The 27,948-nt window shown below is 42.1% G+C and overlaps 1 protein-coding gene across 3 annotated transcripts in view; it reads left to right on the plus strand.

Annotated features, from left to right (window-relative positions):
• Positions 1-27,948, plus strand: part of Far2 (fatty acyl-CoA reductase 2) — a 104,751-nt gene that overhangs the window by 37,452 nt on the left and 39,351 nt on the right. Inside the window, exons 1-2 of one of the 3 annotated variants that reach the window (XM_031383947.1) lie at positions 17,668-18,021; positions 19,241-19,411. The exons of 1 other annotated variant lie outside the window; for it this stretch is intronic. The gene's annotated coding sequence lies outside the window, so the exon portion shown is untranslated. Of the gene's footprint in view, positions 1-17,667; positions 18,022-19,240; positions 19,412-27,948 lie in introns of those variants that run through there. One more of the 3 variants, XM_031383946.1, reaches the window with a different exon arrangement.

Below are 27,948 nucleotides of genomic sequence, written 5' to 3' on the forward strand. Positions count from 1 at the left end.
TAGCAACTAGCATCCTAATCACTAAGCCATTCTAAGTTAAATCCTCCAGTAGCAGGTCCCAACGGATCCGCTACCTGAACCAGGGGCCTCCACTACCTACATTTTGGCCTCCACTATCTCCCATCCAAAGGTCAGTCTCCTTCTCCTGCCTCCCCTTTTCCTCTCTCTGACTTGGAAGTCCCACCTACTCCTTGCTCTGTGATTAGTCCCCTGAAATCTTTATTCATTAGGGTCAGGTTCTCCTGAAGTCACCTGAGTACCAACCCTGATTCATGCCTCATCCCAGACAGCCCCTCTTGGGGAAGTGGAATTAGCATCAAAATACAAACAGCACCAGGGCTATCCACAACAAGTGTGAGCCCAGGCTGGCTTCTAGAACAAGCTCCAGCAATCCAACTGTCTCAAAGCAATCAAAAGAAAACCAGATGAGTTCTGGGCAGTGAGAGCCCAAGGCGAGGTGGAGTTCTGTACCCAACGAGCCACCTGCTCTTACTAGGTCTCTCCTGACAGACACTGTCTGAGGATCTGTTATCAACTGCAGAAATTACACATAGTTGTCACATTATGCTATGAAGAAATCTTAGAGTCTGGGTTGAATGGGTTCTTAAAACTTCCCCTTCCCAACTCCCACTTACTTCACTCCATGGGTGGTTCTGGGGTGCCTTCCCTAGTGCAATCTGGTCATTGAACTACGTGTAGGTAATAAAGGTGCTGGTCCCTTCCAAAGCCCAAGTCTTTGCAGAGGTCTTCAGAGGTTCCAGAGAGGTCTGTGGACTAGGAATGAAGTGTGTCCTTGGTTCTTGGCACAGCCTGTATCTAGTTAGTTCCTGTTCTACCTGTGCTGTGTAAGCATTGGTTCTGTCACCCACTGATTCTAAGGCACAAGTAGCCACTTCACAGTGACTACTGAATGATTACAGGAAAACAGACCAGATCCATATGTAGAGTTCTCCCTGTTGTAGTCAGTATGGTCTGTCTAGATCAGGTGTAGACAAGACCCTCGGAAGAGGAGCAAAGGCTTCATGTGACCCACTAGACTCAAAAGAAATGGTTCTCATAGCCAGGCTGGAAGGTCCTCACACCAAGAAGATTCCTTAAGAGTTAAAAAAAACTCAGGGTCTTATAAAGTCTCAGAAGTCCTGACTCCCAGACAATAGTGTCACATAGCTGAGGTTTAAATATCCAGCTATTTAGTGTTAAAAGGTTAAAAGGACTCAGGGATTATTTCTATCTTTAAAAAAATACCATGTTTAAATTTTTTCAATTGGAAATGACTCAATATGGAAAGTTTAATTTTCTGTTTACTGAGCTTTTTGTTGTTGGTGGTGGTTTGTCTTGTTTTTGAGGCAGGGTTTTGTGGAACCCATGCTGCCCTAAATTTAGTATATAGCTGAAGATGACCTTAAATGTCTGATGCCCCTGCTTCCACCTCCCAAGTGCTAGGATCACAGGAGTGGAGCACCATTACCAACTAAAAGCTTATTTTTAAAATGAGAACTCCGGTTTTGGTTAGAGGCATGGTGTTACTAACCCCATCTCTAACAGAGGCAGGCTTTCTGACTGAATCGTCATGGTTCCTTACTGGGATTCCTAGTGAGTAGAGCATCTAGGAATAGCAACGTGTTTCTGAGACAGTTTGCTCCCAGAGGGGTGTCTACCACTCCACCTGATTCACTACTCAGGTTATTGCTAATCTCTGCCCCTGTGGGGGTCTCATGCTGATTCCGGCTGGTGTGTTCCTGTCACGTGTCACACCAAAAGCAATTAAGACACTGTATCCAAGAGTGGCACCAACATTTGCCTGACACAGGTGCTTGGCTCTTCAAGATGGATTGGGCAACTGCTGGTGCTTCCTAACCATTGAACTCAGCCTGGCAAGCAGCCTCAGACCCCAAGCGCCATGCTACAGCCTCACAGGGCATGTGACTTTCCCACAACAATCCTCTATGGCTGCCTTGAGTAAAATTATGGTCTAGCTCCGCTTCAGGGCTTCTGGCTCATGTCCAGTAATCAAAGTGTTTACTGGCTCTGAGTTAAATGGAAGGTTCCTTGGGATCCAATTTGAATATCTCCCATACTTTTGGTGTGTGTGTGTGTGTGTGTGTGTGTGTGTGTGTGTGTGTGTGTTCATGTATGTCCACCTATGTTGGAGTATGTATACCCATGTTTACATGTATATGGGGAAGCAGAAGTCGATCTTAGATGTCTTTTCCAATCTCTGCCTTATTTTCTGAGATAGGGTCTCTCTCTGAACCTAAGGTGCACCTATTTGCCAGCCTGGCTGGCTATCAAACTCCAGGGATCCTGAAGTCTGTACATTCCAGAGCTGGAATTACAGATATGCACAACAGCACCCTGCTTTTTACATATGTACTGGAGATCTGGACTCAGGTCATGTTTTCTTGGCAGGTACTTTATTGGCTGAGTCATCTCCTCAGCTCTGTTGAGTCTTTTAGAGACGGTTGACCTTGAACTCTTGACTCTCCTACGTCAGCTTCTCTTGAGAACATACAGGCATAAGCCAAACCACCCTGATGATTCTATCTTCCCTTGGGGTGATAAGGCACACTGACATTTAAAGGATGGAAAGAGTATGAAATCTTATGCCAGGAAGCAAAGGACAGAGAGGAAAACTAGCATAAGGAGCTGGTAACTATGCAGAGTGCTGCTGTAGAACCTGTACTGCCGTGGGTGTGGTGGGACACAGTGGCTCAGGCTCACAGTGGGCCAAGTGGGCCTGAGATAATTAGTGGTCCTCAGTCATCCCTGAATCTGAGGGCCATCTGGGAGAGGTTTATAAAATGCTGAGATGGAGCCACACAGGAAGGCACAGGAAAGTTGTGGTGACTTTGGGGTTAGGAAGAGAAGTTCTAGGAAACCAAGCTTGTTTGGTCATGGTGAAAACATGGTGTCAAGGAGAACAAGGGAAGGCAGAAGGTAGGTTTTATCTAATTATCACAAGGCCTAGTAGGCCTGGCCAAGGGGGTTTAGAAATGGCCTGATCATGTACTTCCAGGGTTGTTTACTCTTACATCTAGAACATCCCAGACTTAATGCCTCCTGCCACTTCCTTCTTCCCACTTCTGCCTCTTGAAAGTAAGTATAGACTCCTGCAAGGACCTCATTGGTTCCTCCTCCTTCTCTGGAACATAAACACTCAGGAGTAGCACAGAGACATCAACCAGCTCAGCTACCTATGTAATTCTTCCAAGAGCCAGGAGAGGGCGTCACAAAAAGTCCCCACAAGGTTCAGTCCCACCACCACCCCCCAGCACCTTTCAATAGTACCAGGGGTCCTAGTGATGATGACATTTCTATTGTTTTGCCTCCGGCTACAGTGGTTTGTTTGCAGTCTCTGCTTTTCCCTTCTTATTTTTCTTTGTTTTTCTTTATTTTGCATATGTGTGTTTTTACCTGCATGCATGCATATGTGCCATATATGTGCCTGGTAACTGGGGTTACTAATGGTTGTGAGCCACCACCATGTGCATGCTGGGAATGAAACCTGCAAGATCTACAAGTGTTCTTAACTGCTGAGCCATCCTTTCTAGCCCCCTTTCCTTTTAAAGGGTGGATGTTAAAATTCTAACTCTGCTGTGGTTAACAGTGGGTTGAAACAGATGTGGGGGGTATATAGAGGCATGAGTAGAGACAGACACAGATGGGTCTAGACATTTAGGCAGATAAAGGGTGGATCTTTTAGAAGAGGGCTGCCTCTCTAAACAGTATTCAGCCAGTACTCTGTAAGACTGTCAATGAGATTCTGCTAAACCTTAAAAGAAATAAATTTCACATTCCTGCCTAGATCACCAACTTGAACACAGTGCCTGGTCTGTAAATCTGTTTATTTCTATGATGAAGTTTATATAAACCATTACTTCATACCGGGTTGTGTTTTAATGGCACAGGAAGCGAACAGCCTAAGCTGAACTCCAGGCTGAGCGCTTCCTGACTGCACAAGCATGTGGGCACAGTTGCAGCTCTTCAGCTGGGAGTGCACACAGCAACTGAAATCCTGCCATGCTTCTTGGTCTGTACCCAGGCACTCCCAGAACCCTGGGGAATGCTCCAGCCTTGTGATACAGCTGTGAGCTAGCTAAAGCCAGCTGGGTCTGGCTTGCTAGTAAGGTACACGTCAGAGGCCGAGGCAGAGAAAGCTCCCTCTGACTCTGCTGTCATTGCTCTTGACCAAGCAAAGCAAAAGGTCGCTGAGCTAGGTCTCCCATACTTACTGCTAGATATCACTAAAAAGCTGTTGGTGAGTTTTGTGAGAAACATGGTCCTTTGTTTTTCAGGTTATCAGAAAGTTTATTGAAAATGTTGGTCTTGAGAAGGGCAAAATTGTGATTTCAGCCCGTCTAGTTCTGTATACAAAATTGTGAATTCTGGGAGTCTGTGAATCCTGAGGTGAAAGGTGACATCTGAGGGCAGCAAATTATCATGTGCACTCATGATTGTCCCAAACACACTGGTGAGGTTAACTTCTTTTAATAAAAAAAAAGATTTATTTATTTTATTTATTTATATGAGTACATTGTAGCTATCTTCAGACACACACCAAAACAATGCATCGGATCCCATTACAGATGGTTGTGAGCCACCATGTGGTGCTGAGAATTGAACTTAGGACCCCTGGAAGAGCAGTTAGTACTCTTAACTGCTGAGCCATCTCTCTATCTCCAAGGTTACTTCTTAATAGTGGAAGGAAACTATGCAAAATTACAGAGGAATGTTACAGGGTAAGGTGCAGCTTCCACATGGCCAAAGGGAAATTGAGGTAGGGAAGCAATCTACTGCAGATGGATTAATAGAAGTATGCTCTGGAAGAGTGAGGAAGGGTGAGGCTAGACATACTCAAGCTGTGTGGCAGAAACACAGGCGGAACACAATTCAGAATGAATTCAGTGAAGAAAGAGACCCAAGGGCGTGCTCATTGGAAGAGTCTAAGATGCAGATGACTTGCTTCTAATTTAAAAGATGCACAAGGCCAGCTAGGTGGTGCAGTAGGTGAAGGCAGTAGCTATCAAGACTGATAACTTGAGTTCAAGCTCCAGAACCCATGGCATGGAAGGAGAGATCTGACCACTGGAAGATTTCCTCTGACCTACAACACCCATGCTGTGACTTGCAATAATCACATGCACACAAAGTAAAATGTAAGGTTAGAAGGTACATCTGAGTTTGGCTCAGTAGCATGTCCCTCTTAGCATCATGTCCTCAGCACGTGTTGCCTTCAGGGATGCTGTTAACTCCACCAGTGTGCCCTGTGCTGCAAGTCTCTAACTTTCTTTCCTAAGTGAGGTAGAACAGGTCAGACATTGGCTTTACCCTATGTGGAAAGGGGCCAGCCCATGATAGAGCCCGGAATTCGCCTTGTGAATGAATGAATGAGTGTGTAACTGCTGGCACTAATCCAGGCCTCCTCCCTCCTGGGTGTTCATTTGCTTGATGGTTTTGCTTTGTTTTGTTTTGCTTTGCTTTGTTTCAAAGATACAGCTTTACTTAATGTACTTTTTTAAAAAAAAAAAATTAGGAATAAATTTCCTTCTTACCAATCATGAAACCAACATACATTTCAGATATATTTCCAAGGGAAATCACTTACCTTCAAGTAACACTGGGAAAAAAAAGATTCATTTTAAAATTATTTACACCTGCTCTTCTACTCAGACCTGCTCCGTTTGCTGGACAGATGTGCAAACCTTCTGTGTCCTCCTGTGCATAATGGTGCTGGTCAGTTACTCTGCATTGTGTGTGTGTTCAGTAGAAATTCTACTGAATATGTGTGTATGTTCACTATACTTTGTAGTATATGTGTTCTGTAGAGGTTCTGCATATATGTGTATGATTTTTAGACTCTCTCTGTATTAGTACTTGTGTGCATGTGTGTGCATAAGTATGTATGTGATCAGTAGATTGCATTATACAAATGTGTGCATGTGTATTTAGGAATATGTATGTATCAAAAAGAGAGAGAAAGAAGAGACCAATAGAATTTGGGTGTGTGTGCATGTTTGCAAGCATAGCCCTCTGGATTTTGATGTTATAAGAAGAGAGTTTAATTCATCTTTTGTCGTGCTATAGTGTTAATATAGTATCTTGTGAAACCCATCTTCTGTCTAGAAATCTACCACAGCCCAAAACTGTAACTTCATGTAAAGGAGGAAAGTGTGAGTCACGTTCTATTTCCATTTCCCCAATGAATTATTCAATCTCCTAAAATTATGTAGCTGGTGTCTTGAGGTGGATGTCCTATATTTAGAATGAGGAGACATCTTCCTTCCTACAACTCACAGGGAGGTTAGAAATGGATGGTATGTGTTATTAAGGTATGCTCTGTGGACTGGAGTTCAGTTGTCTTAGCAGTAAGATGAAATGCCCTGTCTACAAAAAGAAATCAATGTTTGAAATTTTTTGCAAATAGGTGGCTTGCAAAAGTTATATTTTGGATTGTTTGAATTTTCTTATAACTTGATGTACTATCGAATTAATGTAACGATAGTTACTTTAATAAGGAAATGTTTTGTGTTAGACTTTTTCTTTTAAAAACAAAACCCAAAGCTTCAATTTTCTATTTAAACATCTATTACAAATTCCAAGAAAAAGCATAAAAGCAGATGTTACAGAAGGTTTTGTTTTGGTGACATATAATCAGACCACATGAATGAACTCCCTACTCAGCTCCTGAGTGATAATGGACCCTGATTAAAGGCCTTCCCTCTGGTTTTTGTTAGATACATACTAAACTTTTCTGAAAGATGCTAATATGATTATGTTTTTAAACCTTCTAAAACAAAAATCAGAAGTATTTGTTGGGACACTACATAATCTATAAATCACTTAAAGCCATAGAAATGTCTTTAAAACATGCAGAGCCATTTGGTGGCTATTTACTATAACACATGGGTTGATGACTGTATTATATATTGTGGCATAATATGAGACACCGTGTCCTAAAATTGTTTAACATGGGGCTTGTGACCATATGGTATTTTGCAGGAAACCCAACTTTAAATATTCTTCTCTACTCTTGTTAAACCAGAATACAGGCTGTACATATTTTTCCACTTATAATATCAACATTTTTAAAGATTGTTAATTACAATACAGCTGTTTTTAATAGACTTGTAACATTTCACTTCATGGCCAAACTAATTGCTTTAGTTTCCTGTTATGAGTTTTGTTCCAGTCTTTCCCCTTCTCATAAACAAGGCCATGATGAACAAAGATAAGAATTTAAGGGAAATAGAATTCTAAGGCACCTGAGATGAATCTTCATGCCCCAGAAAATGGAAAAATAGTATAAGCCTGAGTAAAATTGGAAGAAGCCCTAAAAGTAGAATACTTGTGAGAAAGGTACCCGGAGTGGGATATAAATGTGCCCTCAAAGCTATATACTCTTCCCAAACCTGCTTGCTGTTTGTGGGGAAGATGCCCCTGGCTCTCATGGAAAACATGAAGAGCCATTTCTACTTGGTCTGAGTGAAAACTTATTTTACAAATCTGTGGTTGACATAACTTTTTTTTTTTTTTTTTTGCCTTACTGATATTTTTGAGGATCCTTTAAGAAAAGATCATCCTAATACATGAATGTTCAGAAATATTTTACTCTGGGTATTTAGAACACACATATTTTCATGAAGCTACTATGAATGGCAGCCTGTGGATTTGATCTTGAAACAGGAAGCAAATGCCTAAAATCTATGGCTTCTACATCTACCTTAAAACTAAAAGAAATGTATTTGCTCAGAAAAAACATTCTAAATCTAGTGCCCTGTTCCCAATATATTCTTGCTGTCGTACCTGTTCCCTGAAACCTTAATCATCATCTCTCCTTGACGGCTTCACAACATGACAATGGCCTCCCTCTGTTGTCTCTCTTTGATTCTCTAGCCTTGGTAATGACATATGTCATCTTCTAAACTCAGCGTTCCTTAGAATATCATGCCCTACCCACTTCTCTACTGTCCACATACACTGTCATGTGACAGATCACTCATACACAGGTGAACCCCCAAATCTGCACCAAGCCCTAATTCATTCCAGATCCCCAAACTGATTTCTGCCTTCTACACTTCTCTACCTGTATCCCTTATGACACCAAAGGCACAATGTCTACACAGAATCTTTCTCCCATAACACTGTGTTGCCAGTGCTTGCCAATTATGCTTTCCTTCTCAAGCATGACAGCTGGAATTGCCTCATGGTAAAGGTGTTGGCTCTACAGGAGTCAAACTTGAGTTTAAGTCCCATCCTGCTTTCAATAGCTGAATGCCTCCAGCATTTTTTTTCTTAACGTCAGAGACCTACTATGGCTCAAAACAGCCACACGTAAGATAGCAGAGTGGCTGGCACACAGTACATATAATGAACAATTGTCACTTTTGCTTTATGCTGTCACTTTTATTCACCCTTTGTTCATCTCACTCAGTGAGTGACATATGGCTATTCATTCTTTCCTGCCTAACAATAACAATAATGTACTAATTGATCCTCCTGAGTGCCGCCCATTCCATGTGTCATGCATATTCCATCAAATTCCCCTCAGAACATATTTGATCCATGGCTCCCTTACTCAGAAGCAATTGATGTCCTCTTAACCTCTAACAAAGGCTACATCCCTCAGCCTCTGAATCCCCATAGCTATAAACAAGAAGTCTCATGATAGTTGTTATTGGAATAGCATTTCTACAGGTAAATGGAAACCATTCAATTTTAGAAACTACAAAGGTTGTTGAACATTAAAAAGAACACAAGTTAGGGCAGATGTGAACAGAGGTGAGACACACCCCAGATACAGACAACAATGGTAAACTACTCTGCCCATGAGATGTTCTCCCTCACCCTCCCCTCCACTGTCTTCTACCCAGCCTGTTCTATGTGACACTAAACTATCTCCAACTTGCATATGTTGAACTAAACCATTCAACTGACTTCACTCAGTTCGTTTTAAATATGTCCAGGATAGCCAATTCATGGCAGTTCATGGCAGAAGTCTATTAAAACAGTCTATAAGGATACATCAAGTGGCTTGGATTGATAATACACCTAATGCAACAGTCCACTTCCTAATTACTCTTTTAACTCCTCAAGCCAGACTTTAGATGTCTTTACCATGATTAACTAGAACCTATTATATACTATATGTGGAGAAAGAGAAATCACTAATTCATTTTTAATCTCTAGTATATTCCAGGAAGTGTCTCAATTGCTGGGGAAATGGACCACCAAAAAAAAAAGTGGCTGGTATTCTATTGTCATAGACATCACAGTGTTAGGGGACAGTTGATCTGGCAAATAAGCCAATGAAAATATCAACATTAGTGACATCATAGGAGATAGTGGGGAAGCTGACATCTGTGCTGAGATTCAAATATATAAATAATAAACCTGCTAAGGTCTCGTGCAAGAATATTCTAATCAGAGAAAAGCAAATTCAGAGTTCCTGAGTGGAAATGAACTCCGCATGTTCCAGAGGGTCTCGGCTATCAATGCAAAGGAGAAATAAATATGGATAAGAGCTTACCTGCATAGAGCCTTATATTGGAATGAAGTTTTTGGAAAGATTTAAATAGGAAAGACATGAATACATAAAATGCTGTCTAAATGTTTTACTATGATGATTCTTACTTAGCAAAGGACCACAGAAAAACCTGTTTATCAATCAAATAAGAAATATATCTGCTGAAAAACAAAATATTGGGTTTGGAAAGAGTTAATTAGGTACTAATAAAAGCAACTTGGTGGCATGCAGTTTCATTTTGAGATCTTCTGTAATGGCTTCATAAAATTTCTCTGTGGTAATAACTTAAGATTTTAATATCTAAACCTAAAGTCCTATTTGGATTCTGAGCTCACCAAAGAGTCATACTGTACTTGTGGCTTACAAACAGAATTACTATAAAAATTTAGAAGACAGGAAGTTATTACATAGCACAGATGTAGGATGTATCAATTAATATTAATTTTTGTTGTTGAGACAGGGTTTCTCTGTGGCATTGACTGTCCTGGAACTCACTCTGTAGACTATACTGGCTTTGAACTTACAGGGATCTGCCTGCCTCTGCTTCCTGAGTGCTGGGATTAAGGAGATATCCCACCATGCCCAGTTATCAAATTTTTAAAGGAGTTTAAAAGTTTCTTTCCTTAAATTGCTTTGAGGTTTCTTTCCTTAAATCAAGGACAACATTTGATGGTTACTCCTAACCCTGCTCATTCTTTCTGAACACCATCTGTCAGTGTTTACCCCTCAGCTGTCTCCTGGACAATTGATACTGCATGCTCAAGGACTTCTCCCAGCTAAGTTCTCTGTCCTTTATTACTGCAGTCTGAAGTAGTCTCCAAAGCCAGCAAACAAGATTGTGACAATGTTCCACTGTCCAAGTGTTAGGAGATGCCTAATGGTGTCAACTTGAAAGTACCTCTCCTCTGATGGTGTCCACTTCCTGAGTACTCACTCCATGGGGGCCTTGAGGAGCACTTTCCATCAGCAATCTTACTCAGACACTGCCGTATCTACTAGATGTCCTCGAGTAACCCAACAGAATTGTTGGGTTTTTAGGTTTTTCTTTCCCTGCAGGCCATCACCCATTAGGGCTTTAATGGGGCACAGTTCATTGTGTCCACAAAAGGGCCCTGATGCTTTTGCAGCCTTCCACTGTGTATAGCAGTGCACCCAAGACTCAAAAAGGGAAATACTGGAACAAATTTCCATGACAGCACATATTTATGACAGGATGTTTTTAAATGCCTGCTAACTATACCCCTGTACTTGCCCCCCATCCCCACTGCATCACAACCACATCCATCCGATAGGAAAAGGCAAGACAGGAGACTTAGAACTAGTGCTTATCAGAAGTTTCATATCCTAAGGTCTCACAATGCACTGCATTTCAAACTAATCCCTGGCATTTTAGTTCTTAAAACACAGAGGCATGGAGGGCCAGTGTTCTCCTAGTGTGATCCCAAAGGAACACTAGCCCTGCCAAGGCACCATGGAGCAAGCTACTGCACAATGTAAATGACTCTTGGTAGTTCCAGCGCCTTGCAGGCAGAACAGATAAGGACAGTTAGCAAAGCTGACCTCTATCTGTCATATGTTAAAGTGGAAGGGACTGTAACATTCTGGCTAAACATGATTGGTGGGGGTGTAGACACTTAAAAACATTTTTTACAGACCAGTAGATGAGAGTAATCCAGAGATGAGAATGGACACACTAATAGGTGCAGAGGAAGCTGCAGGTGTGCTGCAGAGGGTATGGCTAGGCAGGTACAGGTGGGTGCCCATTGACCGGAGATGCCTAAAGCCCAAAGTCACGCCAGAGGGAGGAGCTGATGACACATATGGGACAGATTTACTCCTAAAGGTACTCAAGGCAGATAGCAGTTAAACTTGCTGAAGCATCAACCCAGCTTCAATGCAGCTCAGTTCTTTATTTGTAACCAGGTATGGGTGCCCAGACCTGAAATCCCAAGAGCTTATAGAGAACAAGAGGATCGCAATGAGGTCAGTGTTAGCCTGAGCTACACAGTTTGTAACCAGGTATGGGTGCCCAGACCTGAAATCCCAAGAGCTTATAGAGAACAAGAGGATTGCAATGAGGTCAGTGTTATCCTGAGCTACACAGTTTGTGACCAGGTATGGGTGCCCAGACCTGAAATCCCAAGAGCTTATAGAGAACAAGAGGATCGCAATGAGGTCAGTGTTAGCCTGAGCTACACAGTTTGTGACCAGGTATGGGTGCCCAGACATGAAATCCCAAGAGCTTATAGAGAACAAGAGGATCGCAATGAGGTCAGTGTTAGCCTGAGCTACACAGTTTGTGACCAGGTATGGGTGTCCAGACCTGAAATCCCAAGAGCTTATAGAGAACAAGAGGATTGCAATGAGGTCAGTGTTAGCCTGAACTACACAGTTTGTGACCAGGTATGGGTGCCCAGAAATGAAATCCCAAGAGCTTATAGAGAACAAGAGGATTGCAATGAGTGTCAGTGTCAGCCTGAGCTACACAGTTTATTCAAAGCCAATCTGACTTACAGCTGAGACCCTGTCTCTAAAATATGAAAACAACAGAAATCCTAACTGAGTTGATGTGAATAACCTCTTGCTAGCTGTCTAACAGAGAAAAAGTACCCTGCCATCTTTGGCAGAAACACATCTACTCAGGCATGGTCTTATGGTTCTTTTAAGTACAATGTTCCAATACACACAACACCACACAAACATACACACGCATGTGCACACATGCACATATGCATGCAAATGTACACACACACACATGCACACACATACATACACATGCACACATATAAATGTACACATATATACACATGCATATACATATATAGATGCACACACACATATGCGCCTATACATACATACAAACACACACACATACACCCATACATCCACATACACATATGCACATACATTCAAACCCACATATACACACATAAGTGCAAGCACACACATGCACACAGGCACATACATACATGCATAGTGTCAGGCAGCCCTATAAATTCTCCATGGCATCCAGGTTCTAGTAGGTTTGGGGGAGTTTGTTTGCATTTTGATTCAATAGTTTTAAGTTTTTTAAATTACATTTATTTTTCTGTCGGGGGGGCACTTATGCTATAGTGCATGTATAAAGGTCAGAAAGCAACTTGTGGAAGGAGTTCTTAGGGTTGACTCAGATCATGAGGCTTGGCAACAGGCACCCTTACCTCCTGAGCCATCTCACCAGTGACCAAAATTAGTTTTTAACGACTCAGCAGAAATAGCTCATAAAAGACTACGATGACAAAATTCATAGGCAGGCTCTTTAAAATAAACATTGGAAGTGTGCTAAAGAAATGAAAAGAAGAGAAACAAAACATGGCTTAAAGTGCAGAACTCGGAGAAAGAAAACTAAAAATTAGAAGAAGAGAGAGGAGAATGAGCTCCATAAACTGTTTCCAAAACGAAGGTGGACTTAAAAGTGCGCCACCTAGAGGAGGAAATGGTGCGCACTAAGCAGAGGAAGAAAGGGTGTGTGAAGCCAAAGATAAGCTTTGCCAACATAAAATACAAAATGGCATGAGACTCAAAGAGCAAACGCAGAGATATCAAACTGTTGTACCTTCCTAACTTGAAGTCTTGGGGTGGAAGGGCGGGGAGCACGAAAAAGACCAGGGAAGAGGAAGCATTTGAGGAAACGCCACCGCGAAGGTGACAAAGCAATTTTTAAAATGTCATTTCACCTGCTAAAACATCTCAGGCAAAGCCAACCGCGGCAAAAACAAAGAAAAAAAAACAAACTAGAAAATAAATAAAAAGAGAGAAATCTTTTTAAAAAGAAGTTTAAAGATAAAAAAATTATATTCAGGAAAACCACAGGAGAAATAATGAGTGAATACTCCTTAGAAACGTTGGAAATAGTGAGACGGTGCAACAGTGTCTTTAAAATACTGCTTTATGTCAAATTATAAAAGACAGATTATCACAATGTCTAACATGATATTCCTGCACTGAAGATGAAAATGTATAGAAATGGGTTATACCCCGCCTTTATATTCACATTGGAGGGTGGTTTGCCAAGATATCTAAGACATGAGCAAGCAGCTACATACAGCATGAAAGGAGAGGAAAGAGAGGGCAGACACATACATGGTTAGATTTTCTATTCTTTATTCCTTGTTTACAAAAGTCACAACCTCCACAGAAATTTATAGAATAAAAGTTCAACTAGTCAATATTTGTAACAGATATACCAACCCTCATGTAAACTATGAATTGATTTTATGAATAATCACCGAATCCTACTTTGTAGTCACTCAATATGGAGTTCAAAAAGGTAAGAAGGTATCAGGAACTTCAATGTATGGAAAAAGAAATATCTAAATTGGTAAAGAAATTTGGTTGGGCTTTTAAAGAAAAGGGGGGCTTTACTCTAAATGTCCTTTAGCTTGAACACGGCTTAACAGCTTAATATTTTCTGAGAGGAGCTCTCTGCATTTGATGATGAAGTCTGCTCAGCTTCTGCCTCAACCTGAACCCACAATTTTGTAATAAAAATTTGAAACAAGAAAGGAAAAATAAAAAGTAAATAAAAAATAAATAAAATAAAATACTACTTTAAAAGCTCCCTGGTTTTAAATGAAATGAAACCATTGAACCCTCTAAACTCTGAGGAATAGATTATCGAAGGTATCTGTGGTAGGGGCATGCATCTCCTTCATGCTTCTACATACAAACGCTGCTGTTGTGGAAAGTGGACAGCCCCAGCAGAAGCCGTGCTCCATGAGAACGGGGTGGCAGTTAACACTACACCTCAGGACCTGAACAGCACTATAGACCAGCTCACTCAAACCACTGGATGTGGCAATTGCTTTCCCAGTGGTGTGGCAACTCTAAACAGATGAGAAAGGAAAAGAAGAGGAACAATTAAAACCCATGGCAATTTGCCCCTTTAGGAGCTACAGTTGAGCTGGTTGCATCACTGAACATGAAGCTGCCCATAGATCAGCTCCTGCGTTCTCAGACACAGCAGACGAAAGTTATGACTTCCTTTGGTTATTTATTATTATTATTATTATTATTATTATTATTATTATTATTAAAGACTTTAGTATTTCTTACAGTTCAGACACAAAAATATTTTCCTTTCAGAAGTTGAAAAATCAAATAAAAAATTTAGGAGCATCCTTTTTTTCTCTTGGGGCTTATGTACTGTGAAGGAAAAAAAAAATGTTCAAGTGAAGGTCTGGGGAAACAGCCCAGCAGGAAAAGTGCTCCTCACTGCACAAGCATAAAGACCTAAGTTTAGATCTTCAGCATATATGTAAAATCTTGCTCTTGGAAGGATGTGCCTTTAATCTGAGTGCTGAGGAGACAAGACACTCCTAGAAGCTCTCTGGCAAGCTAACCTGGCTCATTGTTGAACTCCAATTTCTGTGAGAGACTCTGTCTCAAAAACAGAGAGAGAAATCTAAGATGACACACAAATTCCACCTCTGGTTTCCACATATTCCTGCCTGGATACAGGCATACACACGCACGCGCACACACACACACATGCACACACAAGATGAGGGAGTGTAACAGGGAGTAGGGTAATCAGAGATGATAATAATCCCTGAGTCCTACACAGACCTAATTCCAAACGCAGCTGAGACTAACACCATGCTTTGCCCTTGGTGGTGGGTGTCAGACACAGATTGAGAGCAGCAAACACAGCAGCTGGCCAGGCTTGTGTCTTTCCATACACTAAAGTTTAGCAAGTGAACTTGCTGTGAACTTGCTACACAGCCAAGACTAGGGTAAGTGTCTTTGTGCACAGAGGATGTTCGGTCGCTGTGACAGAATGGAGCTCTTCCTTCCTCCAAGGGCTTTGCTCTGTGCCTCTACTGATGTTAACAGGTGACTTGACATCAATGTGAAGGACTCCACATTCTGAGCTTCACATCCAGGACATTTTACCAGTTACAGGCACTTCTGGGAAAGCAATGTCCTAACAACTGAAATACTAAATGAACGAAAAGAAAACCTGCCCCCCAACTCACTCCTCTCTCATCTTCTATGATCTTAGGAATCTGAACAAAGTATCTTGGACACAAAAGGATTGTTTTCAAATGGAAAAACACACATGTCATTATTCCTTACAAGTCCTTCTCCACTTATATATTTCAAGATGAGCTGAAATGTAACTCAACTCCCTTATGTAGTTGCTTTCCTCTCAATTTAAAAAAAACAACCGTTTAAGGGGATGGATTTCCAATTCACAGTCAGTCCTTCCCTACTCTAGGCTTGGTGTTGAAAGGTTGGGGAGAGGTAGAGGATGGAGAGACACCACTCATAACAATTGCCCCCAATTTTCATTCAACTGAGTTCATCATAAAACGTTCTTTTTTTTTTTTTTTTTTTTTTTTTTTTTTTTTTTTTTTTTTTTTTTTTTTTGAGACAAGCCTTCATGCAACCCAGGCTGTTCTTGAGCTTGCTATATACCCAAGGTTGACCCTAAGCTCCTCTGTCTCCAACCCCTTTATTGTCTATGAGAAATACAGTTGTAGACAGATCCCCCAGACATTTTTCGTTCCTGTGCCGGCCTTGTTCTCTGCTGCTCTTCACTCCATCACCCTCCTTAGAAGATCTGCCTGAGCATCATAAACTCCCCTAACCTTAAAATTTTTCCCATTCCCCTGTGTAGAGAATCAATTTTATTTTAGGCACACTGACATTTTGACTTTTTGATTACTAAGGAAGAATTATTCTAACGCCTTTTCAAAACTTTATTACGATAGGTGAGAGTTAATCCAAGTTCAAATACAAATAAAGACAAGCAGGTATTTGGAGACAGTAGGGAGCAGAAGATGGGCCGCTGGTAAGAGGAAGCTGTTTGGGATATCAAAAAAGATGATGTGGGAAATAAATTGTTTTTAGATGTCAAGAGTAGCCTAGCAACATTTGTTGCTAAGATTAGGTTCAGTGGACCCTGATAGAAGTTTGGTCAAGGACAGAGTCTTTGAAGATTCACCCACTCCTGAGGTTCACTTAAGAATGCTGGATATGGGACTGGAACCACAGTAATGATAAAGCTTTAGCTGTATAAAGCACCAGAACCTGAGTTTGATCCCCAGAACCCATAAAACACAGTGGGACAAGATACCTGTACTGTGATTCCAGCCCTTGAGAAGCAGAGACAAGAGAACTCTGAAGCTTACTGGCCAGCCAGCCCAGCCTAAACAGTGAGTTCCAGGCTACCAAGAGAAATTATCTCGAAAAAATGAGGTGAAAAGTCCCTAAGAAATAACAGCCAAGGTTTACCTCTGGCCTCCACGTGCTTGTGCATACTCCTGCAAACACAGGTGCACCTGCATGCACACACTCACGCAAAGAATGTAAGAGGTATTGCACTCGTTTTTTTAAACTCTGCAATAACCAGGAGACAAGAAGTAAGGTTAGGTCTCTGAGAGTTCAAGTCCAGGCTAATCTGCATAGTGAGCTCTAGGCCAGCTAAGGCCTATGGAGACACCCTGTATCAAATAAATTAATTAATTGAATTAGATCGATCGATAGATAGATAGATAGATAGACAGACAGACAGAAAGTTCTGGAATATAAACTTCCTCTTTGTATGCTATTACAGAGGACTGTCACCTGCTGAGCTCCTCTGAATGAAATCTTTTAATAGAATCGCACACATAAACATCCAAAAGAAATTTAGGAAGTCTTAATTTCAGTGGGTGGCAAACACACTTAAATATTGATACTGTACTAATCATTTGTTGCCTCCTGTCCCAATTCATTTCTAGAAATCGACCCCTTTAATCTTTCCTGAGTATTCACATAGAGGGACTACAGAAGGCTGAAGCACACAGCTATTACAAAGCCTGTTCAAAATTACTCAATCACAGCACACCAGGACCCGAGTGGTTGAAGGGCTCTCAGGTGTTGTGCTGGTGTAAGTCTGTGAAACTCATCCTTTTTCCCAGTAAACACACAGGACATGGAGCCGGGAAAGCAAGGCAAAGTGAAGCGGTTTGCAAATGTGGATGTCTATATATTTTGGCACATTTTGAACTCCTTGTCTACAAAGTCCAGTGTGGTGTGTGGTGATAGAGGGCTGGTTATCAGTCCTTCCTTTAATTAGCTGAATGACTGGTTGATTAAATTCACAAGATGACTGCATATTCTGTTCCTGATCTCTAAAAAGATATGAAGGCTGTGTTTCTCAAAGCTGAGGGCTGCAATGGCAACACTCTAGGACCAGAAGGCATTGTCTGTGTGTCACAATACAGAGAGGATTGCAGGTGTCCATGGCAAGCCCAGCCCACAGAGCCTTCCAAGCTCAGCTGGGGGAGATACAGAACACAGGCGGGGGATATAATGGTGCAATGAGCCGTTCTTCTGGAGCCTTGTGGTGAAGCTGCTGCTCCTGGAATGCTGTGAGAGACTCTTTGGAGGTGATTTCAATCCTGCTGTAGCCTTATCCACACCTTCTGGTCTCAGAGAAACACAAGCCAGAAAGGGGAAAAGATAAACAGGTAAGAGAGACCTAAGCAGCATGCAGAGGCTCAGAGGTTGCTACAGGCAAAGTTGTAGTCGGGACAAGCTGGGTCTGGGGGTGCATACTGGTATCTTTCTCTCATTCCACATTTCACTGCTCTCCACCATAGCTCACCAGACCTGGTTTGTTCTGTTTTGTTTAAAAAAAAAAAATGGCTAATTTCCTGTGTAAGACTTCCACAATGTTCTCTACTGGTTGAAAATGAGCACTTGGTTTACTTTGTGCTGTGAAGTCTGAGCCAATTAATTGCTAAAGGTTAAGCATTTAAATTAAAACAAAATTGGAAAAGTTCGCTAGGCCTGTATGACAGGCTGACGGGGAGGGGCTCCCAGGGGAGAAGAAGGCTGTTGTCTCTAGTATCTGAAATTCAGTTCTGCCATGAGAATGTGTACTACACTAAGGCTTCCTTCTGGCACATCTGGGGTACATTTAGAGTCTGAGGAGTTTCGTGCAGGATTTAAACACAGATTAAAGAAGAGATCTTAAGAGCTCCAGGGAAGAATATTACATTTCATTTGATCATTTTATTAAATTTGCATAGAAAAATCAATTAAGGTCAGAAATTAGTTTTCATACCCAAAGCATAGATTATATATTCCAGCTTTTATCTGACAGTGGAAATTTTTGGGTTTTTGGTTTTCTTATTAATTAGTGACAATCAAAGTACTCAGAAGGCTGATTGGTCTTACTCTCGAGGGTATGGGGAAATTGGGTGGAAATATGCCATCCCACCTCTCTGTAGGACATGCTTGAGTTCTGTACTCACCATGGTGGTAACTGGGTAAACCCTACAGTAACCAGTAATCTCAAGAGATCTGTCCCGGGGTTAAACTGCAGAGAAGAACTGGCAATGTGGAGTGACTGATGTTTGAAACCTGGGTGAGAGCCACTGGACTCTAAGCAGTGCTGATTCTTGTGAGACACTGTCTCAGGTGAGGGATGTTATCAGAATCTATGAAGATCCCTGGTCTTTGTAGTGACCCAGGAAGGTGTCAGGACAAAGGCTGATGTGGGAATCCCAAGGAAGTCCAGTGTCAGAAGTCAGGATCAACCCTGACAGGCCCTCAACCACTCAGGTCACAGCTTTGTTCAACAAATGTCATTTTAATGTACTTCATCTCCAACCCAGAGTTTACTTCAATTCCAAAAGTAATTTCAGTTTCTCTCATTTCCAAACTGACTAACCATGCATGCAGGTGAAAGTGCTCACTCTTTGCCATACTCCCCCTGATGTCTGAATTACACAAGGTTTTCAACCCTCTGGGATAAGCAGCGTCTTCTGCCATCTCTTGGAGTTACTGCAAGGATTCTCTGATAAAATAATGACACAGTGTGGGAGACATTGCTTACACTATTGTAAGAGCTCAGTAAGTACAACCACCCTTGCTATTTCTTTTATTCCTTATTTTTTATTATTTTTATTGGATATTTTCTTTATTTACATTTCAAATCTTATCCCTTTCCCAGTTTTCCTCCCTCCAGGAAACACCCTATTACATCCTCCCTCCCTCTGCTTCTATGAAGGTGTTCCTCCACCCACCTACCACTCCCACCTCCCCACCCTTGATTCCCCTACACTGGGGCATCTATCGAGCCTTCATTGGACCAAGGACCTCCCCTCCCATTGATGCATGACAAGGCCATCCTCTGCTACGTATGCAGCTAGAGCCATGTGTACTTCTTGATTGGTGGCTTAGTCCCTGGGAGCTCTGAGGGTTCTGGTTGGTTGATATTGTTGTTCTTTCTATGGGGTTGTAAACCTCTTTAACTCCTTCAGTCCTTTCTCTAACTCCTCTATTGGGGACACCATGCTCAGTCCAATGTTTGGCTGTGAACATCTGACTCTGCATTTGTAAGGCTCTGACAGGGCCTCTCAGGAGACAGCTATATCAGGCTCCTTTCAGCATGCACTTCTTGGCATCCACAATAGTGTCTGGGTTTGGTAACTGTATATGGGATGAATCCTCAGGTGGAACAGTCTCTGGGTGGCCTTGCATTAAGAAATCAGATGTCACTCCGGTTTCCGTAGTGAAAACCTCTGTGGTTGCATTAGTTTAGTAACATGGGCTCTGAAAAGCTTCTTCAGTTTAAACTGTGAGAGAAAAAGGGAAGAGTCTGGAGAGAGGAGAGAGGGTAAAGGGAGTGCAGGGAGCTGTGCAGAGGCCACAGGTCAACAGTCTTCTCTGTCCCTCTGTGTAACTTTCTTCTCAACAGAGCCAATACTCCTTGTATTTTACAGCATTTCCTCCAAGTTTTCTGTGCCATCTTTTTCTCTAACATCATGTCTCTAGGAATGTTACAACTTTTCATTTGTTCTGGACAGTTTTTGTCTACCAATCAACCCATTTTCTAAACTAAAAGTGTCCTAACAGCATTCCCTTGGCTAGGTTGTGAGCACTGCCTCACTCAAGGGGGGGGGGGGTTGTCTTAAGAACTTGGCTTCCCATGGTAATTAAAATCTGGCCTGCACTGGACTTAAGACTAGAACAGAATAACAGCCCAGACCCACATACATTTTATTGTTGTCCTGGGTTGCTTATGTGGCTGTGATAAAACACTGTGACGGAAAGCAACAAATGGGAGGAAGGGCTTATTCAGTTTATACTTCTCATCATAGTCCATCACTGAGGAACGTGAGTCAGGGCAGCAACATGAAGCAGAAACCATGGACAAACTGTTTATTGGCTTGCTCTCTGACCCTTGCTCAGCTAAGCTTTTATACGCAGCCCAAACCCTCCACCTAGGCATTGTGCTGCCCACACTGGGCTGGGCCACCCCGTGCCAATCATCAGTCATTAGCCAGAACAATCTCTCAGTCTGATCCAGACAATGCATCACCTGAGGTTCCCTCTTCCCAGGTGGCTTCAGGTTGTGTCAAGTAGACAATAAAAACTAACCATCGCAACTGGTGTAACTTGCTAAAGTCAAAAATAACTATTTAAAAACATTTTTATTTCATTTATTTATCTTTGTATATGTCATGCACATGTGGCAGAGCACAACTCTGTAGAGTTGATTCTCTGTTTCCACCTTTACAAGGGGTCCAGGAATTAAACTCAGGGTTGCAGACTTCTATAGGTTTTTTTCCAAACATTACTGTTTTTATTAATCTCATTTACCTTCTCAGCAAAATAGTCTCATAGTCCCACATCTGCCTTTGATTTTATTTGTCCTATCTCCATGAATCAAACAAAATAAAAGGACTTTTTAATCTTAAAATATTGGGGCAATATCTTCTGAAAAACAACACTTTCAGAATTACATTTACTTTGAAGATTTAAATTTCAAATGAGTTATCATTTCAAGTATTATAATATCAGAAAACTTGCTATGGAAAACCTTCTATAAAATTATTATTTTTATAATGATTCATCTGGTATAATAATTGTTGATGACTAATCTCCCTGCAGGGATGATGTCTCTATTAACATTCAGTACTAGAATGAAAACCACAAAAGAAATAATTTATCTCAGGGATAAAAAACGCACAGAAACTATGGAAGGGGTTTTGTTTTTGTTTGTTTGTCGTTTTTTGTCTTCCTTGTATAGTCAGTGATGGTCTGTCTGTAGTCACTACTTGACTTTCTTTGTAGGTGGAACACAGTGCTTGTTTTTTATTTTTTCCTGTGTGTGTGTGCCTTTATGTTCGTGTGTGTGTTTCTCCATATGTGCACGTGTGTGTGCATGTGCATGTGTGTGCATGTGTATGTGTATGCATGTGTTTGCCCATGTGTGCATGTGTGTGTACATGTGTATATGTGTGTAAAGGTGTGTATATGTGTGCACCTGTGTATGTGTGCATGTGTGTGCTTCCCCGTGTGTGCACATGTATGTGTGTGTGCATTTATGTGTACATGGAGACCAGAGATTGGTGTTGGGAACCATCCTCCATCATCTACCTCATTCATTAAGGCAAGGTCTCTCAGTCATATGAAGTTCTTGGTGATGTGGTTGGCCTAGCTATCCAGCTCGCTCTGAGGATCCCTATATCTACCTTTCAAGGCTTGAATTACAGATTGGCCACCAGAGCCACCCAGCATTTACATGGGTTTGTGGAGATATAGTTACTGGTTTTCATGTGTGCATATCTCATAGTTTAACCACCAAATCCTCCCCCAGCTTCAAGATGTTTCTAAAAGAATTTCCCACCCCATAAAGAGTAAGCTTTAGAAACCATTGATGAACTCGTTTCGGTTTATTTGACCATGGCAGACTAATTCACACTCTCCAGTCATCATGCCCTGTGGAATTTTCTTTTTGATCCTTTTGATGAAGGAAAAACAAAATAAGCCAAGGTGTGAATTTCCAGAATGAAAAAACCCAGGGTTAAGATTTGGAATGCTAACTCTTTTCTTTTTTTCCTCTTTTCTTTGTCCTTCCTTCTTTCCCTCCCTCCTTCCTGTCTTTCATTCTTTGTAAAACAGGGTCTTACTGTGTATCCCTGACTGAACTGGAACTCACCACCTAGACAGAGCTACCTTTAAACTCAGTGTTCCACCAACCTCTGTCTCCTATATGCTTTTACCAATGGGGTCATTTCCAGACCCCTGTTTTTCTTTGAATCGACATGCCTCAGGCAGAGAGTTAGTCTCCTCTAGGCTACCACTGAGGCCTCCCTTCCCTGCTCCCATACCATACCTTCACTAAGGCACAAGATGGCCTTGTTCTTTCTACCATTCTGTCTCCATTTTCTACCTCTCTGACCTACTCTGTCTACCATCTATAACTTAACCAGCTTTCTAAATGTCACACACTCCCATGTTACTGACTTCCTGATGTTTTTCAAGATCACAGAGCCTCCAAATGAGATTCATCTCTTCATGTGACCCGTGATCACAATCATTACCACCTTCTTAACCCTCCACACACAGTCTGGTGCCCTCTGCTTTGGGAACTCCTCCATGACACCCCGCACCCTTCACAGCATCCTCACAGCCTTGTTCATGCACTATAGTTATTTGCCATCTCTCCCAAAGAGTTGTCTTGTGTGTCAGCCACTCTTCCCATATCTGTATGTTTCACGGCACTAGCTGAGTACATGGTTCCCTTGGAGTGGGTGTAGCAGCACTAACGACTTGCGCACACAGTCAGCTGCCAGTGCTGTTCTGAATGTTGTGTTTCTCACAGCAGCCTTTGTTTCTACCTTACACAGTAATCAGTCACCTCAGCTCACTCCCACTATCCTGTGCCTGCTGTGTAATGAGCTTCCTTCCATAACTGCCTCTGAAATGAATGGCTGGGTGTGGAAGTCACAATCAGTAAGACCTGGGAAAGATGTTTCCAGTGAACCCAGACAACAGGATCAGGTAGAAGGGAAACAAAGAGTCTTAAGTTACAGCAATGCTGCAAACAGTGACTGGAGTCTCTCAATTGCCTGTTAGAAAATACCGTCTTATGTTCACTGGGATGCACAGGAAATGCCACAGCCATAGCAGTCTGCTTTCTGAAAGGGTACTCTTATGTATCTCTTCGTATTTTCCCACAATTCCTCCACCTGAAAACTATTACTGAGCTATGGCAAGAAAGCAAACCAGTAGGAAGTGTGAGTTTTCCAGGAGTTACCATTTCTCTGAAATGAATCTGGAAACCATGCCAGAGCTTCCAGCACCCATTAGCATTTTAGGAGAGCCCTGTCTGGGAAGCCAGCGCTGTTTGTGTGGTATGGATACAAAGGGAGCAAATGAAGTAAATGCAACTTTTCTTGTCAGGTGAAAATGAAACTGAACAACAACATTGTTTCTCCAAAATTGTAGCAACTTCGAAGCTGTGTTTAAAAGGGGGAGGGCCTTCCTTGGGGGAGTCAGTCTTCTAGCTGAAAGCTTCACTAGTTGAACACATCTCCTTTATGGCAGTAACATTTTATAATACCTCAATTTCTTGAAGCACCAAAGCTTGGACATAGTCATCCTCTAATATGCAACAAGGGCCAGATCCACTTCATACATTCTGGGAAGAATTTGTTTCCACATTCTCAAGGATTCTGGAGGTGTCTTGTCTCCCTCTGAATTCTGCTTCCTTGAGATTCTTTCTCTCTCTGCTTATTTCTTCCCCATTTCTCATAACAGACCCTGCTGTTTCCCAAGAGTCCCACTGACAAAAATGTGTTCTGAAAGGTGTGAGGTAGTAGATGCATGTGTACCATAGAACAGGGACTATTTCAATTAAGATTTTGTCTTCACTGTCCAGCCACTTTATCCAGCATCAGATTTTTCTGGAGGCATTAACTTGTCCCTCGAGATTTCTTCTCCCTTCCCTCAGGTGCCCTTGCTCCTCTTTGGAATGAAACTAGGTATGATGTTTATTAACCATCCACTGTTGGGACGGCAACAGGGCTAGAGAGGTTGATCAGTGGCTAAGAGCACTAGCTGACTCAATTCCCAAAACTCACGGCAGCTCACAACTGTCTGTAACTCCAGTTCCTGGAGATCTGATTATGATGCCCTCTCTGGCTTCTGAAGGCTCACACATGTTGCACATAATACATACATGGGCAGAATACTCATACACATAATAAATATTTTTTAAGATGGTAACTAAAATACGATTACCATGGATCTAAAATATACATTCATTTAAAGTGCTAAAAATCACTGATTATAATTCTTTAACTGGGTGTGTATGGTGTTTACACGAACACATTTTTCTGTGTGTGGCATGTCTCTCTGCTGGTGCATGTGTGCACATGCTCATGTGAAGGCTGGGCGTTGACATCAGGTATATTCACTTTTCTTTCTTTTTTTTTTTTTTTTTAAAGAAAAGGTCTCTCATTAAACCTGGAGCTAGCTGATCCAGTCTGACTGGTGGCTACAAACTCCAGGGAGCACTGTTTACCCTCTTCCAGCCCTGAGTTTACAAGTGTACCTCTCTGTGCTTGGATTTTTACTGAATCCAAGGATCTGAACTCCGATTTTCCCATTCACAAGACAAGCTCTTCACACACTGAGCTGACTCTCCAGTGTTAATTATTTCAGTTTTTAACAAATACACAAAAATCACTAAAGTTTCTCACATAACGTTATGTACATGTTCCTCCTGCATGCTGCTTTAAGCTGGTCAAACATTTATCTCTTCAAGTGATCTTTGGGGCTCTCCAAATCCCCCTTCCTGTCATTTGTGAGATATACTCTGGGGCTCTTATCTGCAAGCCACCAGCTGTACAGTTTTACCCCATAGCTTCTTGCTCCTATCTGACTCCAACATGGCACCCACAAACCAACCACCTCACCCCCACCCAGCCCTCCCAGTCTCCTTAGTTGCTTCTGACCTCCCTTAAACTCTCACTATTGTTGGATTCCACATACAGTGGGATCATGCAGCCTTTGATGCCCAACTGACTCAATGATATCTAGCCCCACCTATAGTGTGTCAAGTGAGAGAATTTCATTCCTTTTGGGCTTACTACCCCTTCAGTGTGGTCCCACCTTGTACACTCAGGGTAAATGGTTGTTTCCATTTCCTGACTGCTGTGAGCTGCTGCACAGAAAGCCAGAGTGCAGAAACCCCTTTGTCATGCTGACGTCATTTCCTTCAGATATAAACCCAGGTAGACTGGCTGATCCTATGATCCGTTCTGCTTTAGTGTCTTCCACAGTGACTCCCTTTCTCCACATCCTTGCCAGCACTTGTCATCCACAGCGTTCACATAACTGTTCTTTGCTGGACTCAGGTTCTATCTTGTGATTCCGACTTGCATTTCTCTGCTGACCAGTAATGATGGACAACTTCTTCCTGTGCCTCTGGCCTTTAGAATGTCTTCTCTTGAGAACTTGTCCTTTTTTGAGACTTGGGACATTTGCCTGTTTGCCCATTGTCTACTTAAGGTCTAGTTCTAACTTCCCAGTGAGGTGTGTGTCTCTCCGTGTCTTGCATGCCCAGGTCCACCGTGCAGGTGATGGAAGAGGAAAAGAAATTAAAGTCCAAGGCTCTACTCAATTGTTACTCAAACATAACTTTAAGATATGTAGCTTTCTCACCAGTTTTCCCTAGATAAAGATAAAAAAAAGAGTTCTACTTCAGACTTAATTAGAACCTATTCACTTGAGTTTTTGCAAGCTCACTCCTTACAGCTGCTCACTATTATCAAAGTGAACCTTTGCCTGGCTATTTTGAAGAAGTGACCTTGGTTGTCAGTTACTTTGAGGGCAGGTGGTTTACTTAGGATAACTGAGCTCCTTTATGTCTTGGATTTAACTTACTTGCTTAGAAAGTTAATTTGGGTGGGAACCTAAAGACTGCCTCTATATGAAACTCTATGTAAGATTCTCACCCTATATAAGCTGTGGAAGATATGGTCAATGCCAGGCCCTCTTATACACTAGCTAGGGCTGGTTATGTACTAACAAAGATTCCTGTTTCTCTGAATTTCTTACAGGATTGGGTCTTTTTCCCATACGGGAGCCCTTTGCCACCAAGTATGTGCCTAGTCCATCGTGTACATGTGAGCACCGCACTGAGTAGCCCTGGACTACTGTGCATGCTGTGTGAGGGCTCTGTGCTATGTGGCTGCAATTAGAATATTTGTTTTATATTTGACAGGTAGCTACTGTTGCTGTGGCGCTTTCCTCACTACCTGCTCTGGTGTTCTGGGTTCCTGAATGAAAGAGACACACGTAGCTTTGTATTTTAATATGCCTTAAGCAGCTCAATGACTGAGTCACTTCCAAACCTCCACATGGCTAACACTCTCCCCTCTGACATTCCTGAGTTATTACTCACTAAAATCTATATTCTATCTTGGCTCCCCCGGACCCAGGCCTGTAGCCCTCTAGGGCTAAGTTCCCAAGCACCTACATCATGGCTGTGTTCTCTGTCTGGTATCTCTCAGGCCTGGCATCTACTCCTTTCCTGGCATGGTAGCTCACTCCCTTTCTGCTCCTCCTCCATCCCTTGCCCAGGCCTGTCTTTATTTCCCTGCTAGCCATTGGCCACTGACAACTTTATTAACCAATCAAAACCAACTGGGGACAGGGTCCTTCAGAGTCTTATATGCAGACGTGTGGATTCTCATGTAATTTAGGGGAACCAAATCCACAATAAGCTACAAAGACTTTCTCGGAAAGACATGGAAATAATTTGTGGAAATTTTAAGTATTTCTTACTTGAATCAGTCCCCTTCATCTCTTCTATTTTCACAAATGGAGGTGGTTATAGATTTTTTGGTAGCCTGATAGCTCTCAATGCTTCCTGTCCTGTGATACTTCTCTAACAAGCCGTACAAAATGTAAAACCTTTCTCTCTTTTCTCTGGTCTAAACACTTGAAATAAGAAACAAGGCACACACTGGCCAAGCAAAAGCTGCTCTTCCCACTCCCCTCCCTGCTGTGTATCCCACCCCAGGTCTGGTAAGCCCTGATGCTTTCTCTCCTCAGGAGATGCCTCAGCTGCTCAGTGAGTGTTTTGTCCAGAGGGAAATGGCTAATGGGCATACTGAGTGTCCTGGGTGTGTAGCAGAGCCTGAGACAACAGTCTCTTTTCTTCTCTAGCTTCTCTATAGAGAAATAATAGAATCAGCCAGTGTACACTGTGGCAGCTGAAGGTGGCAATTGTGGGGTGTCACGGATTTCACTCGTGCAGTCAGAAACTTAGCAGTCTATCCCAGTGTATACATTTTCTCTCCTGGTGAGAATTCCACTCAGGGTCAAACATTAAACTTCTGGATTTGGGAGAAACAAGAGGGAAAGTTACTGCGGGCTTGGGGTCTTTCCCTGGAACTGGATGGCTTGGTAACAGCAGCAGCCCAGGTATCCCCAAAACAGAAACCTCATGCTCTTAAAGTCTGTGTTCTAGTAGCTCTTCCTGACCTCTGAGTAGTGTTAAGCAGGCAACTTTACCTTTTCTAATTCAGTGAGTGTGTACACATGAGTCTTCTGCATTGTGTGAGTCTGTGCTCACTCTCCCCCCCCCC

This window comes from Mastomys coucha, unplaced genomic scaffold (genome assembly GCF_008632895.1).
Source record: "Mastomys coucha isolate ucsf_1 unplaced genomic scaffold, UCSF_Mcou_1 pScaffold20, whole genome shotgun sequence".
Taxonomy (NCBI): domain Eukaryota; kingdom Metazoa; phylum Chordata; class Mammalia; order Rodentia; family Muridae; genus Mastomys; species Mastomys coucha.